We start from the raw sequence: 17,614 nt of genomic DNA, 5'->3' as shown, positions 1-17,614 counted from the left end.
CCTGATGGGGGGACCTGTCTTGTTTTGTCTTTTCCTCTGTTGGGTGAGTCCAGCAGTTCTGCTGTTACCCAACGGATGGTCCTGCTCCACCTTGGTGTGGAGAGGTTGATTCCCGGCATGTCTAAGTATAAACCCGGTTCTATGTCTTTGTACTGTCTTCTCTCATGTTGGTGTCGTGTTAAAGATAAGTCCCGGCTTTTCGAAGGATAACTCCCGGCTCTATGTTGATGTACATTTCCCAGTCTGTCTCCAAGTTCCAGCCTCCGAGATATCAGCTTCCTCATTCCAAGTCCCAAGACCCCTGCCTGCAGCCTCGATACCCAAGACCCCAGCCTGCAGCCTCGAGACTCAAGACCCCAGCCTGCAGCCTCGAGACCCAAGACCCCTGCCTGCAGCCTCAAGACCCAAGACCCCAGCCTGCAGCCGTGGGACCCAGACCCCAGCCTGTCTCCAAGTTCAAGAGCTAAGACCCCAGTCTGTCTCCAAGTTCAAGAGCAAAGACCCCAGGCCCAAGCGTCAAGAGCCAAGACCCCAGCCACGTCCTGTCTGGTAGCCATGTCATGTCCTTGCCTGGTTCTGGGGTCCGAGCCCAAGGCAAGACTCAGGTTCTGGGTCCTTGTCCGGTCTCTGGCTCGGAGTCCATGCCTTGTCTCCTAGTCCACAGTTTCTAGTCGTGGTCCCGCTCTCCCTAGCCCAGGCTCCTAGTTCATAGTTCCTTGTCCGGTTTCCCTGTTTCTTGTCCAGGTCTTAGCCCAGGTCCTGCATCTTTGTCCTGTTCCTAGTACTTCAGTGTCTGTGTCTTGCATTTGGGTCCGCTACCAGCGTCCCCTTTGTGGCATCTCAATGTGACAGCTGACAGCTGCGAGAGCTAGAGTTATAACTAAATGGTTGGTTTTGGACTTATTTTGTTTCAAGAGTGCATTTTTTTCTTGTGTGACCCATAACACAGGCTTTCAGAATCCCAGGCCTATATTATTACTACTACTACTACTAATAATAATAATAACAATTAATGATTAATGTTAATAGCAGCAACAGCAACATCTGCTCATAAAACAACTTACTGGCGCAATGAAAAAAAAATCCCTGGACGTTGTGGCCCTCGGCTTGGCATGTTTGACACAATTTGGCCCTTGTGGGAAACTAATTGGGGAATCCTGACTTAGATCACATGAACCTATCCCTCTCCGACGCGTGTTATTCTCCCAGCTGGTCTGCATAGATTTATTTGTTACTTCCTCCACGTGGATATTAAAGTTTTCCATTTAGTCCCTGTATTACATTTCCAAATTGCCTCTTCTGCTTTTATACATTTAAATACATCCTAAGTTCCCTGTATTGGGCAAATTTCATTTCTCAATTTTTTAATTTCAGCATGGCGACAGGCATCTGAACCGTTCCTCAGCTTTGGGGTTATCCCAACATAACCGATACAAAAGGGTTCCAACACCCGGCTTATCCAATGTTTGTCCCAATCTTAAAGTGCCAACTCCTTAACTTATCTCTATGTACTAGCCCAGTGTCTTTGCTCTCCACACACACACTTCAGGGTCGTGACCTTTGTGTGGGGGACTTCCCGTCTTAACAACCGGTCTGAGTTGAGATGGACACTGTAATTAACCTTATTTTTGGGGACTCGAACCCCATTATTGGAGGACTCTCACCTCCTTTTCCGAAAACTTGCAGCTCTGAGAACTCTAACCTCCGAACTCTGGGGGACTCGAACCTCCCTGAGACGAATCCGTCAGCGTACTAGTGCGTAAGGTATCCCAGGGATTCCGTCACTACAGAGCTCCAGCGGACGAGGGGTCGACTGAGTGATAGGTTAATGAGAGAGATCAAGTTAAATCTTACCTTGTGGGCCCATCCGTCTCACGTCACCATCACACAACTGATCACTTATTCATTCCGCCTAGGAGCTCCGTTTAAGTTATAATCCCATCCTCGTCACCACGTCATGTCGGTTTGTTTTCTTGAGATTCTTACACAGTTGATACAAATGCAATACGCCAACTTCTGTGGATAGCCACGATTCTTTATTTAAGCAAAGTACAAGCTTTTTGGAGGATCGCTTAACAAACTTCGCAGTACTTGCAGAGCCCTGTCAAGCGATGCTCTCTGAACAGGGGAACAGTCCTCCCTTTTTATAGGGTTTTACACCACAGTCAGTCACGTATACAAGATACAATTTTTAGCTACTCCCACAGTCACGTGACTGGCAACACTAATAGTACGAGACAAAGAATACTTCAGCACCTAAAGCAGAAGCAAAGGTCATCCACCCAAGTACTATGTGTGTGATTAGTATCAAAATTCTTGCATGTCATCAGCACAAATTAACCCTTTAAAATCTCAATAGTACTTGACAAAGACCACGTAATCACCTGAGAGCATCTAATTTCCAGCAAGTTAACAGGACAAATTATCCTTTAACATCTCATCTGTTGGGTGGAAGAGTGAGGGAGTCCTTTCCCACAGTCTGACAGGTGAACGGCTTATCTGCAGTGTGAACTTGCTGGTGTCTCTGTAGGTCAGATGACCGAGCGAATCCCTTCCAAGTCTCAACAGATGAACTGCTTCTCCCCAGTGTGAACTGACTGGTGTGCCAAGAGGGAGGATGACTGAGTGAATCCCTTTCCACAGTCTGAGCAGGTGAACGGCTTCTCCCCAGTGTGAACTCGCTGGTGACTCTGTAGGTGGGATGATTGAGTGAATCCCTTCCCACAATCTGAGCAGGTGAACGGCCTCTCTCCAGTGTGAACTTGCTGATGTACCTTCAGTTTAGATGATGATGTGAATCCCTTCCCACAGTCTAGGCACGTGAATGGCCTCTCTCCAGTGTGAACTCGCTGGTGTCTCTGTAGGTTGGATGACCGAGTGAATCCCTTCCCACAGACTGAGCAAGTGAATGGCTTCTCTCCAGTATGAACTCGCTGGTGTCTCTGCAGGTTGGATGACCGAGTGAATGTCTCCGCACAGTTTGAGCAGGTGAATGGCCTCTCCCCAGTGTGAACTCGCTGGTGCACCATTAGGGTGGATAACTGAGTAAATCCCTTCCCACACACTGAGCAGGTGAACGGCCTCTCCCCAGTGTGAACTGACTGGTGTGCCAGTAGGGTGGATGACTGAGTGAATCCCTTCCCGCAGTCTAAGCAGGTGAATGGCCTCTCTCCAGTGTGAATTCGCTGGTGCAGCATTAGGGTGGATGACTGAGTGAATCCCTTCCCACACAATAAGCACGTGAATGGCCGCTCCCCAGTGTGAACTCGCTGATGTACCTTCAGTTTAGCTGACCGAGTGAATCGCTTCCCACACAATGAGCAGGTGAATGGCCGCTCCCCAGTGTGAACTCGCTGGTGAGCCATTATGTCAGATGACCGAGTGAATCCTTCCCCACAAATTCAGCAGATGACCAGCCTCTGCCCAGTGTGAACTGACTGGTGTGTCCACAGGTGGGAAGACCGACTGAATCGCTTCTCACACACAGAACAGATGAACAGCCTTGCCCAGTGTGAACTTGCTGATGTACCTTCAGTTCAAATGATCGAGTCAATCCAACCCACTGTCTGAGCAGATGAATGGGATCTCCCACTGTTACAGTGAAGTTCAACCCAAGTTGGAGAGAGAAATCATCTTCTAACTGGGCACTGTGCTGGTATCTGGGATGACCAACAAACTTTCTGATGCTTTTTCTGTCTATATAAGAATGGGGCATTTCTGCTGTCTCCAATCTGTGACCTGGCTCAGTTTGACTCTCTCCATTGGTATTATTCCCTGTTCCCACTGAGCTGCATGGGCGCCTGGGCCCACAGTAACTGAAACACTCTCACACAAATAGCCTTTCTTGACGTGCAGCTGGGATTTTCTTTTATGAACTGTTAATTTAAAGTGCCACAGTTTTAACGCCATGTAAATATCTCCTACTGAGATGTATGGTTGGTCTGCACAGCTGCTAAATGGAATTACAGTGAATATCAGCACAAACATGAGGAATTCTCCTGACGAAGGGTCTCGGCCCGAAACGTTGACTGTACCTCTTCCTAGAGATGCTGCCTGGCCTGCTGTGTTCACCAGCAACTTTGAGAGTGAATATCAGTATTATTTAAGATTCTTCTCACAGTCATAGAAAAGAACAACACAGAAACATGTCTGGCCCATCTAGCTGGTGCCGAGCTATTCAAACTTTCTACTCCCATACCCCTACCATCCAGGTACCGATACGAAGCTCTTAAATGTTGAAATTGAGCTTCCAGGCACCACTTGTGCTGGCTGCTCATTCCACACCCGGATGACCATCTGTGTGAAGAAGTTTCCCCTCATGTTCCCCCTAACGTTACACCTTTCACCCTTAACTCATGTAGTCTCACCCAATATCAGTGGTAAAAGCCAGCTTTAATTTACCCTGTCTATACCCCTCAGAACTGTGGTATACCTCCATCAAATCTCTCCTTAATCTTCTACATTCCAAGGAATAAAGCCATGACCTGTTCAATGTTTCCTTATAACCCAAGTCCTCCAGACCTGGCAACATCCTTGTGAATTTTTTCTGAATTTTTTCAACCTCTTTTGCATCTTTCCTGCAGGTTGGTGACCAAAACTGCAACAATACTCCAAATTAGGCCTCACCAATGTCTTGTACAACGTGAACAAAACATCCATCTCCTGTACTCAGTACTTTGGTTTATGAAGGCCAACATGCCAATATCTTTCTTTCCGTCCCTATCTAACTGTGACACCACTTTCAGTGAATTATCGACCTGTATTCCCAGATCCCTTCCTTCTACAGCTCTCCTCAGTGCCCTACCAGTCACTGTGTAAGATCAAGGTCCTACCAAAATGCAACACCTCGCAATTGTCTGCATTAAATTCCGTTCTCCATTTCTCAAACCATTTTTCCAGCTGGTCCAGATCGCACTGCAAGCCATGATAGTCTTCCTCACTGTCCACAACACCACCAATCTTGGTGTCAGCCACAAATTTGCTGATCCAGTTAACCACACTATCATCCAGATTACTGATATAGATGACAAACAACAACAGATCCAGCACTGATCCCTGCGGCACACCACGAGTCACAGGCCTCCAGTCAGAGAGGCAACCCTCTGCTACCACACTCTGGCATTTCTCAAAGACAGTGTCTCATCCAATTTACTATCTCATCTTGAATGCTGAGTGACTGAACCTTCTTGACCAACCTCCCATATGAGACTTTGTCAAATGCTTTGCTAAAGTCCATGTAGACAACATCCACTGCCTTGCCTTCATCCACTTTCCTGATAACTTCCTCGAGAAACTCCATAAGACTGGGTAGACGTGACCTACCGTGCACAAAGCCATGCTGCCTATCCTTAATCAGTCCACATCTATCCAAATACTTACATATCTGGTTCCTGCACATATGTTCCAATAACTTTCCCACTACTGATGTCAGGCTCACCAGTGTGTAACTTCCTAGTTTATTTTTAGAGCATTTCTTGAACAGCGGAACAAAATTGGTTGCCCTCCGATCCACCAGTACCTCTCCTGTCACTAAGGATGATTTAAATATCTGTGAATGGGCCCCGACAATTTCTGCACTTGTCTTCCAGTAGGTCCCAGGGAACAAATTCACAGGCCCTGAGAATCCATGCTAATTTGCCTTCAGACAGCAAACATCTCCACCTCTGTAATCTGTACAGGGTCCACAAAGGGTCCTGCTTTGCCTCACTTCTAATGACTGTGTCCCTCTCTGGAGTAAATACAGTAAAATCTCCCCCATATATTTTGTGTCCTCGTATGGATTACCATTCTGATCTTACAGAGGATTAATTTTTCCCTTGCAATCTTTTTGCTGTTAACATATCTGCAGAATCCCCGAGGATTCTCCTTCACCTTGTCTGCTGGGGCAACCTCATGCCTTCTTTTACTTCTTTCATAAGTGTTCACTTGAATTTCCTGTACTTCTTAAGTACCCCATTTGTTCCTATCTGCCTGTACCTGGTATGCACCTCGTTTTTATTGATCTAGTGGAGGGGTTGTGGAGACAGATGCTGTTCAGCCCTCAGACAAAGTCAGGAATGAAAAAGTTGAGCATGGTGCAGTGAATATGCTGAGCCCTGTATATTTCAATACAAGGAGCAGCGTAGGAAAGGCGGATGTGTTCAGGGCATAGAACAAATCCTGGAATTATGACACTCGGATCTGGCAACTGTGGACTGGGACAGGTTGCTTTATGGCAAAGGTGTGCTTGGTAAATTGAGGCCTTTAAAGCAAAATTTTGAGAGTACAAAGCGGGTATGTGTTTGTCAGAATAAAAGGTAAAGATAGAAACTGTAGGGAACCTTGGATTTCAAGAGATATTGAGACCCTGGTGAAGCACAAAATGGAGTTGCAGAACAGGGATAGGCAGGTAGCTTCTTATGGAGTGTAAGATATGCAAGAGAACACATGAGAAATAAATCAAGATGGCTAAAAGAAGGCATGAGGTTGCCCTCGCAGAGGAGATGAAGCATTATCCTAATGGACAGATTAAGAGCAAAAGGACTGCAAGGGGCAAAGTTGGTCCTCTGGAAGACCAGAATTGCAATTCATGTGTGGAAACAAAGCAGATCGGGAAGATCTTAATTTTTTTTTCATCTCTATTTACTCAAGAGATGGACAGAGTCCATGGAAGTGTTAGAAAGCGGCATTAAAATCATGGACCCTGTGCAGATTAAAGAAGAGGAGATGTTTGCTATCCTGAGGCAGATTAGGGTAGATAAATCTCCAGGACATGACAGGGTGCTCCCTCAGATGCTACGGGAGGTAAGTGCAGAAGTTGTTGGGTCCCTAGCGGAGATAAATAAGTCATTGTTAGCGACAGGGGGACGTACCAGAGGATTGAAAAGAACAGTCGATGTTGTTCCGCTGTTTAACGTAGAACATAGAAACCTACAGCACATTACAGGCCCTTCGGCCCACAGTGTTGTGCCGATCATGATACCTCCTCCAGAAACTGCTGAGAATTTCCCCTAGCACATAGCCCTTTAATTTTCTAAGCTCCACGTACCTATCTAAGAGGCTCTTAAGAGACCCTATTATATCCGCTTCCACCACCACTGCTGGCAGTGCGATCCACACACAAGCTACTCTGTCAAAAACTTACCCCTGACTTCCCCTTGGTACCTATTTTCAAGCACCTGTGTCCCCTCGTGTTAGTCATTTGAGCCCTGGGAAAAAACCTCTGGCTATCCACATGATCAATGCCCCTCATCTTATACACCTAAAATAGGCTCTAAACATAAACAAGGAAATCATACATTGCTTTGAAGATTTGTTGGAAGTATACACAATTATGAGGGTATAGATAGGGTAAATGCAAGCAGCTTTTTCCAATGAGGTTGGGTGGGACTATAAGCAAAGGTCATGGGTAAGCGCCTCCCACATTTAACGAAAATTTAATGGGAACCTGTGGAAAACCTCTTCACTGAAATGGTTGTGAGAGTGTGGAATGAGATGCCAGCACAAGTGGTTCATGCCAGCTCGATTTCACCATTTAAGAGAAGTTTGGATAGGTACCTGGATGGTAGAGGTATGGAGGGCTTTGGTCCTGGTGCAGGTCTTTGCATTTGTCAGCTTAAAAGGTTTTTCAGCATTTACTAGATGGGCCTAATGACATGTTTCTGTACTGAACTTCTTCCTGTTTCTATTGTAGAAAAGCTGGCCAAACTTCATTGGTAGGGAAAACTGTTGGGAATGACAAAGGAGCAGCAATGGCTGGAGTTTCTGGGAGCAATTCGGGAGCTGAGTGATCGATACATCCCAAAGTGGAAGCATTGGAAAGGCAGGAGGACACAACTGTGGCTGAAATGAGAAACCATAGCCAACATAAAAGCCAAAGAGAAGGCAAATCATAGCATAAAAACTATTGGAAAGCTTTCAGAAACCAACAGAAGACAACAAAAAAAAGAAAACGGATGAGCTCAGGCGTGGAATTATGATATTGTAGTCATTAACGAGTCTTGGTTGCACCCAGCAGCGTGAGGCACTTAGAGGAACAAGATATCCGGGGCCTCAATATCTCTGGAAAAGCAAGGTTCCCTGCACCAGTTACTTTTCAACTTCTATTTTGACAGGCACATACAAACTCTACACCCTCAAGAATTAACTTCTGAAGGCCTCCCACTTACCAAGTACTCCTTTGCAAGAAAACAGCCTGTCCCAATCCACTGTTGTTAGATCCTTCCTGATACCATCAACATTGACCTTTCTCCAATTTAGAATCTCAACCCATGGTCCGGATCTTTCCTTTTCCATATCTACTTGGAATCTCATGGCTTTGTGATCACTAGATGCAAAGTGTTCCCATACACTAATTTCCGTCACTAGCCCTGGATCATTTCCTAACAGCTTATTGCACATGACCATGTCAGGAATTCTATTAACTGAGGGCACATTTGACAAACTCTACCCCATCTAGTCCTTTCACAGTATGGGAGTCTCCCAGTCAATATATGGAAAGTTAACAAACTTTGTTTCTTGGCATAGTCTGTGATCTCTCTGTAAATGTGTTCCTCTCAATCTCTCAGACTGTTGGGTGCAACTAACTCCCAGTAATGGTAACAATATCACCATTCAATGCACTGAGCTCATCTGGCTTTCCTACGATGCTTCTTGCATTTGATAAACACAGCTCAGCATATTTGTCGCACCATGCGCAACCTTCTCATTGCTGACTTTGTCTGAAGTCTGAACAACATCTGACTGGTGTCAAGCAAACAACCTCTCCCTCATTGTCACAAAAACAAAGGAGCTGATTGTGGACGACAGGAGGACTGGAGACAGGGTAACTCTTCCTGACATCAATGGATCTGGGGTTGAGAGGGTGAACAGCTTTAAATTCCTCGGCATAAACATCACCGAGGATCTCACATGGCTGTGTTTTGAAAAGAGCACAGCAACACCTCTTTCATATCAGATGGTTGAAGAAGTCTGGGATTGGGCCCCAAATCCTAAGAACCTTCTAAAGGGATACAGTTGAGAGCATCCTGACTGGCTGCATCACTGCCTGGTATGGGAACTGTACTTCCCACAATCGCAGGACTCTGCAGAGAGTGGTGCGGACAGCCCAGCGCATCTGTAGATGTGAATTTTCCACTATTCAGGACATTTACAATGACAGGTGTGTAAAAAGGGCCTGAAGGATCACTGAAGACCCGAGTCACCCCAGCCACAAACTGTTCCAGCTTCTACCATCTGGGAAACGGTACCACAGCATGAAAGCCAGGATCAACAGGCTCTGGGACAGCTCCTTCCACCAGGTCATCAGACTGATTTATTCATGCTGATAAAATTGTATTTCTATATTATACGGACTGTCCTGTTTTAAATACTATTCACTATAAATTACTATAAATTGCACATTTAGATGGAGACAGAACATAAAGATTTCTACTCCACATGTATATGAAGGATGTAAGTAATAAAGTCAATTCAATTCAATGACTCCACTATCTGTTCTGGTATTCAGGCTCCCATCCGCCCTGCAACTTCAGTTTAACATCCGCTAGCACTAGCAAGCATGACCACTAGGATATTAGTCCCCTTCTAGTTCTGTTCCCCTAACTAACGAATCCCCTATCAGCCCTTTGACTTTCCTGTGCCAGCTAATTCCCTGCCAACAGTTTCTAACGTGGTCTACCTGTTGTTGTGGGAGTTGGCCACAAGAGTACTCAGTGATGGCTATTTAACCTCATTCCCCTTCCTGACCATCACCCAGTTTCCTGTGTCCTGCATCTTGGGTGTAACTCACCTCTCTTCATGTCATATCTATCACCCCCTCCGACTCCCGAATGATCCGGAATTCATCCATTTCCAGCTCCAACTCCCTAACGTGCAGGGTTACAGGGAGTCAGGTATGTGAGGGTATCAGGGACACTGTAGTTCTCCCCTCCTTCCCACCAATGTCCCCTCTAATTTGTAATGACCAGTGTGTGCAAAAATCTTGTGCTGTACAATTCTTGCCCAGTGACAACAACATGTATAAACTGTATTTTATATAGAGAGCTATTCATTTCAACAGCAAGCAAATCACTGGCGATAAGAACTTTGATCTCCTCTGGGTTCGATCACGTTCATCTGCACTCTCACACAACCTATGTAGCAGGCCTATAGCAGGTAATGAAGGATTTTCTAACCAGAGCTTTTGCACACCGCCTATATGTGATTTTCTTGCTAAATGATGCTTGAAAAAGTCAGATTTCCAAATATCACTCCACTTCCTCCCACTTGTAAATTCTCCAGCAACTTTTGCATTGTCACGATACACACAGGTAACACCAGTTTCTGTATTGTACATAAATATTTCCCATGAACCCTCCCCCAGGTGACTGACGGTGGTGAACTCATTGATGGCAATGCCAATGAATAAGAAGGGAAGGGCAGTCGTCTGTCTCATTGGAGTCTGGCAGATTTGTGATGTGAAAGCTACTTGTTGTCAAGGGCAAAGGTGTTTGATACCATTATGTACCCAGAGAGAATGGGTCAAAACATGTCCTCGCGGGTAGAAAAGTCCAGAACAAGAGGAGGTAGAACAAGCAACACACACAAAGCTGGAGGAACTCAGCGGGCCAGGCAGCATTTATGAAAAATAGTACTAATGATGAGTTCCTCCAGCATTTTCTGCGTTTTGCTTGGATTTCTGCAGATTTTCTCTTGTTTGTCATTGGAATTAGAACAAAGGTGATTTTCTCAACTGCTGATGTAAAAGATTTTGTTCCCTCTCTCCGAGTTCCCAATCCTTGCATTTAGATAGCTGGAGCTCAGCTCTGTCTGAGAGATCCATCAGTTCCCATTCCCTCATCAGCCGGAAGCTCCCCGGGGCCCGTGTACGGATGGTGGGGCTGAGAGAGAGGGAAGAGAGCAGGACTGTCCCGGGATTGTGGGCCACGGCGCCCGCAGGTCACAACAATTGTCCCTCAGTCGGTGTTGAAAATAATCGCCCCGAGATACTCGCTTACCTGCATCCGATCCTGCGTCCGATCCTGCAGCCATGATCCTGAGGGCTATTGTGTACTGCGCGCATGCGTGATATTGCAAATCTAATCAACCTTTACGCCTGCGCATTTGAGCGGTGCTTCGGCGCCGGCGACGTAAACAAGGTGCCGTTAATAGTTTCGGCAACCACCGGTTCCATGTCCATACCTCAGTTTTTTTTTGTGTATATAGAAACCTCAGCAGCTGTTTTAGCGCAGAAAGCGGCTCCCATAAACAATACACACAATATCAAACTGTATGTACAATCCTCTTACAAAGGCAGATATAATACACAGCTGCAGTTGCTGGACATCGAGAGACGCACACGCACAAAACGCAGGAGGAGCTCTGCAGTTCAGACAGTAACTAAGCAGAGTATACAGTCTAGGCATGCTGAAGGGGCTCGGCCTAAACGTTGTCCAGATATTCCTCTCCACATTTGCTGCCTGATCTGCTGATTTCCTCCAGTGTTTTGCATTTTTTTCAATCAGTTTCCAAATGTTTCTGATCTTTCATCTGTAGGAACATCCTGTGGGCCTGATTCCTCTTCCTCCTCCTCCTCGTAAACTCTAGACCCCATATCTCTCTGGAGCTCCAAAGCCCTGACTCAGGCTGGCAACCCTTTGGTTTCTGGCTCTGCTCCATCGAAGATTCACTCACTAGTCTGCTGTTAGACTTTAGAGGTGCATTGCAACAACCCAGCTGTCTAAAGCACAGTCCTTTGAAATGAGTGAAAATGACACAAAACGTTCAAAAGAGCAGGGAAGAAGTTTAACCACCTTAGTCTGGAGCCCTGGGGAATGTCAAAACCACACTGAGCTCATCGTCGTATTCAAGCTAGAGAAAGTCATGCAGGAAATCCATACAGGTGATGATGAGAGATATTGGTCGTGGAATAGCTGGAGGCTTTTTTCCCCACGACTGAAATGGCTAACACAAGGGGGCATAGCGTTAAGGTGTTTGGAAGTATTTGCAAGAGAGTTGTCAAAGGTAATGCTTTTACATGAACAGTGGTGGGTGGATGCAATGCACGGCCAGTGACGGTGGTGGAGGCAGATACGACTGAGTCTTTTAAGAGCTTAGATAGGTACATGGAGCTTAAAAAATAGAGGGCTACCTGTGAGGATAATTCTAGGTGGTTTCCAGAGCAGGTTACATGGTGTGGCACAACATTGTGGGCTGAACAGCCTGTAATGTGCTGCAGATTTCTATGATTCTATAAAATTCAAGAGAAATCTCTTCTCCAACGGAGTGGTGACTAGTTCCAACTCATCATCACAGGGAGAGAGAGAGAGAGGAACGTCAGAGATGGATTTTAAAATATGGAACAGAAACATGGGCAGGGACCAGATGGACTGAGTGGCCTCTCTAGTGTACAGTGTGAGTGTGGTAGAGAGAGTAAGTACTTGTGACACGGGATTTGACACAGAACTGATTTATCTTTCACAGATCCACGATGTTAATCACTGGTCTAGTTTAAAGCTTATAACAGCAGAACAGGCTCCTCCAATGCTCAGTGACCAGGGTTCAGTCCTGGGTGCGATGAACAGCCGCAAGAACTGCAGAATCTGGCAGCAACAGTCCCTCATGAACCTGATCGAGTCAGATAGGTTTTTACAGAGTAAGGGAATCAAGGGTTATGGGGAAAAGGCAAGTAGATGGAGCAACTTGCTGGATGATCTTGCATCCAGCATCATTTTTCAGTGGTCTGATATCCACGTCCACCTCTCTTTTACACTACATGTACCTGAAGGAAAATTTGGTATCCTCTTTAATATTACTGGCTAGCTCACCTATGTGTTCCATCTTTTCCTTCTTAATTATTTTAGTTGCATCCTGTTGGTTTTTAAAAGCTTCCCAATCTTGGAGGAGGAGAAGGTGGCAGCAATCCAGTGAATGATATCTGTAATCTGTAAAGTAGGGTGCTGTGCACAATTCTGATTTGATGGAGACAGACGTGAGAGAACGGAGGAACATCTGGAGAAACTTCTGAGATGCCTTTTTTGCTGCCGCTGTTACTGTGTGGTGCTGAATCTCTGGAGGGGAAGGCCCGGAGTCCTCGGCTTTGCTTGCCGCTCGGCGGCCGGAATGGAGTCGAGGTGCTTGGCAGAGATGGTGCTGGATGCTTGGTGTCAAAGGGCTCGTTGGAGGCTCGAATTTTTCAGACGGACTCAGAGTCGGCTGGGGTCGGATGCTTCCAATGCATCAACAGTTGTCAGTGCCTGGAGGTTTATGACAGAGAGAGTTCCTCACTTCTGCCGCCTGCTATCAGGACTATTGGGAGTCGATGGGAACTTTGCATCTGTTTTTTTTTTACCATTCCCATGGTCTGCTCTTTATCAAATTATGGTATTGCTTTGCACTGCTGTAACTATATGTTATAATTATGTGGTCTTGTCAGTGTTAGTCTTTGGTTTGTCCTGTTTTTTTTTTTGTGGTATCACTCTGGAGGAGTGTATCATTTCTTAATGCATGGATGCAGTTCTAAATGACAATAAATGAGGACTGAGTGTCCTCATAATCCTAATCCTCTAACTTCCTAGTAATTTTTGCTCTATGCCCTCTCTTTGGACTTTATGTTGCCTTTGATTTCTTTTATCAGCCACGGTTTTGTCACCTTTAGAATACTACTTCCTCTTTGTGATTTATATATCCTGTGCCTTTCCAACTCCTTCCAGAAATTCCAGCCATCGCTGCTCTGTTTTCATCCCTGCCCATGTTCTTTTCAAATTAAATTTTGACCAATTCTTCTCTCTTGCTCTCAAATTCTCTTTATTCCACATCTAACTTCAGACTCTCCTTCTCTAATGTCAGGGTGAATTGGATTATATTAAGATCAGTTGCCCCTAAGGGATCTTTGATCTTAAGTGACCGCATTAATACCGGTTCATTACAACACCCAATCCAGAATAGGTGATCCCCAAGTGGGCTCAACCATGAGCTGCTCTAAAAAAAAAACTTCTTGTAAGCATTCTAGGAATTCCTCCTCGAGACCAACACCATCCTAATTTTCCTAATCGCCTGCATGACAATCCCCCATGACTATTGTAACATTGCCCTTTTGGCACGCACTTTCTATCTCCCATTGTAATTTGTGGATCACATACTCACTACTGTTTGGAGGTCTCTATACAATTCCCATCAGGGATTTTTTTTTACATTTGCTGTTCCTTAATTGTACCCACAGAGATTCTACACCTTCCAGCCCTTTGCCACCCCTTTCTAATGATTTTATTTAATATTTTACCAACAGAGCCACGCAACCCAACTACCGGCTTGTTATTTCAAGAAACATACAAGTATCTGTGAAACAAGAGGATCTGCAGATGCTAGAAATCTAGAGAACTACACACAAAGTGCTGGAGGAGCTCAGCATGTCAGGCAGCATCTATGGATGGGAATCAACATTTCGGGCCAAGACCCTTCTTTGGGACTCTTGACACCCACGTATCTGGAAAATCAACAAGCAAATACAATAGAAAGTAGTGCAAAATCGAGAAAACCTTTGACAAAATTTAGTTCAAGGCTGAAAAAAAAACCTGCCAAACAGAGCTGAATAGTTAACAAATACAACAAAGGCAATAAACAGTTTCACCAATACCGACACTGACTTTTTAATGAAAATATCTTGGTCCCATTTCAATCAGTAAAATTTACAAAGATAAATAAGAACTGAAATGACAACTTTAGAAAAGACTATTTAAACTCAACCCACTTAGATTAACACTACCTTGGACAGAAGGAGGAAGAGAAAAAACACACATGAAAAAAAAAATCACACAACAGTCAGATAAAACTTCTAGGTATATATTTCCATCAAAAATGAACAGGATTCAACGCTCCATGTGTGTATATGCAATCGTGATAAGAAATTCAGACCAGAAAATTTTAATGAGAGACCAACTCAGAGAAATGAATCATCACTATGGAAGAAAACATTAACCAGTGGAATGAGTATGACCCTCCATGGGGGACATCCCAATGACCTGAGCAGACGAGATGGTGACAAGGAAGCATCGAGCACCTGACTGAGAGTTGGAGACCTCTTTCCAGAAACAGAGGGGTTCCTTGCAGAAATACAGGACAAGGTGGTTAACAAAAGGAAAATAAAAATAAAAAAGACATGAAATACACACAAACAAGGCAGTAAATGCAGAAAATGCCAAGAGAAACCAGACACAATCCAACACATCTCAGGATCCTGCAGCAGTTTAGCTCAATCTGATTACTTACAAAGGTACAATCAAGTGGTAAATATCATTCATCAAAATCTTGATTTAAAATACAAACTCATGAATGCCCTCCAGCACTTCATAACGGCACCATAAATTCAAGCCTGATCCACTTTCAGTCAAAATCTAACACATTATATGATAATCAATACATGATTTCAGATAGGACAATCCATAATAACCATCCAGATATAATATTACAGGATAAACAATCAGGAACAACTCCCTCAACAGGTAAAACCATTCCCAACACACACATGTTCCTCCACCAGTGGAGCATCTCACCACAGGTATTGTTTGTGTCATCAGTCAGTGAACCGAAAGATGTTATCTCTCAATCAGCTTCCAAATGTTGCTACTCTGTCATTCATGGCCACGCGTCGCTGCTGATTCCCTTCCCTTCATCATACGTTTTTACCCTGACCATTGTCCAGAGCCTCAAACTCTGCCCTGTGCAGACCTGCCTCTGGTTTCTGATCTTGCTCTGTTGAACATCCAACTAATGGTTTCCCATTCTGATTTCAGTCTTTAGAGGACAGTGGTGTTTTCTGACAACTCTTTAGAAGCACAGAAACTGACACGTAATGTGGAAATGAGCCCTGAATGTGTGTGTATATGCAATTGTGATAAGAAATACAGACTAGAAAACTTAACTGAGAGGCCAACTCAGAAAAATGAATCTTCACTATGGAAGAAAACATTAACCAGTGGAATGAGTATGACCCTCCATGGGAGACATCCCAACAATCTGAGCAGACGAGATGGTGACAAGGAAGCATTGAGCACCTGACTGAGAGTTGGAGACCTCTTCCCAGAAACAGAGGGGTTCTTTGCAGAAATACTGAACAAGGCAGTTAACAAAAGGGAAAAAAATACATGAAATACAAACAAACAAAGCAGCAATGTCTCTCTAAAATCCTAATATATGCCTCAGAGTCAATGGTACCTTCACATACATGCAACTCACCCATGCCGTGGGCACTGATGCACCCCCATACCATCACAGATGCTGGCTTTTGCACCTTTCGTTGATAACAATCTGGATGGTCATTTTCATCTTTAGCACAGAGAACTCGACGCCTGTTTTTTTTTTTCTGAAAACTAGCTGAAATGTGGACTCATCTGACCACAGCAGACTGTTCCACAGTCTTTCGGTCCATCTGAGATGAGCTCGGGCCCAGAGAACTCACCAGTGTTTCTTCGTAGAATTGATGTATGGCTTCCTTCTTACGGAATACAGTTTCAAGTTGCATTTCTGGATGCAGCAACGGACTGTGTTGAGTGACAATGGTTTTCCGAAGTACTCCCGAGTCCAGGTGGCTATAATTGGCACAGTAGCATGATGGTTTCTTAGGCAGTGCCGCCTGAGGGCTGGAAGATCACGCGCATTCAACAGTGGTTTCCGACCTTGCCCTTTACGCACTGAGATGTCTCTGAATTCTCTGAATCTTTTCACAATATTATGTACTGTAGATGTTGAAAGGCCTGAATTCTCTGCAATCTTGCATTGAGAAATGTTCCTTTTGAACTGACTAACAATTCTCTCACAAATTTTGGCACAAAGGGCTGAGCCACGACCCATCCTTGCCTGCAAAGACTGAGCCTTTGATGGACGCAACTTTTATAGCCAGTCATGATACCTTACCTGCTACCAATTAGCCTGCTTAATGTGGAGTCTTCCAAACCGGTGTTACTTGAATATTCTGTGCACTTTTCAATCTTATTTTAACTCTGTTCCAACTTTTGTTGAGTGTGTTGCAGCCATGAAATTATAAATTTGTGTATGTTTACAAAATACAATTAAGTTGGTCAGTAAAACTATTGAAACTCTTTTCTTTGTACTTTTGTCAGTTAAATAAAGGTTCGCGTGAATTAACATATCACAGTTTTTTGTTTTTATTGCATTTTGGAAAATATCCCAACTTTTCTGAAAATGGGGTTTGTGTATATCCTGTGCCTTCCGACTTGCTTCCAGAAATTCCAGCCATTGCTGCTTTGTTTTCATCCTTGCCCGTGTTCTTTTCAAATCAATTTTAACCATTTTTGTTCTCTCATGCATCTCTAATTCACTTTATTCCACATCTGACTTTAGCTTCTCCTTCTCTAAGGTCAAGGTGAATTTGATCATATTAAGATCACTTGCCCCTAAGGGTTCTTTGAACTTAAGTGACCTAATTAAATCTGGTTCATTACAACACCCAGTCCAGAATAGCTGATCCCCAAGTGGTCTCAACCATGAACTGCTCTAAAAAAGCATCTTGTAGGCATTCTAGGAATTCCTCCTCTTGAGACCAACACCATCCTAATTTCCCTAATCACCTGCATGACAATCCCCCATGACTATTGTAACATTGCCCTTTTGGCACACATTTTCTAACTTCCATTGTAAC

The 17,614-nt window shown here is 44.5% G+C and overlaps 1 pseudogene; it reads left to right on the top strand.

The window, feature by feature from the left end:
• The window catches only part of LOC140207884 (uncharacterized), a 58,219-nt pseudogene that overhangs the window by 24,499 nt on the left and 16,106 nt on the right, over nucleotides 1–17,614 (top strand).

The sequence above is a fragment of the Mobula birostris genome, chromosome 13 (assembly GCF_030028105.1).
Source record: "Mobula birostris isolate sMobBir1 chromosome 13, sMobBir1.hap1, whole genome shotgun sequence".
NCBI lineage: Eukaryota > Metazoa > Chordata > Chondrichthyes > Myliobatiformes > Myliobatidae > Mobula > Mobula birostris.
The sequence above is the reverse complement of the archived record's forward strand: the minus strand, read 5'-3'. Positions and strand labels throughout refer to the sequence as shown.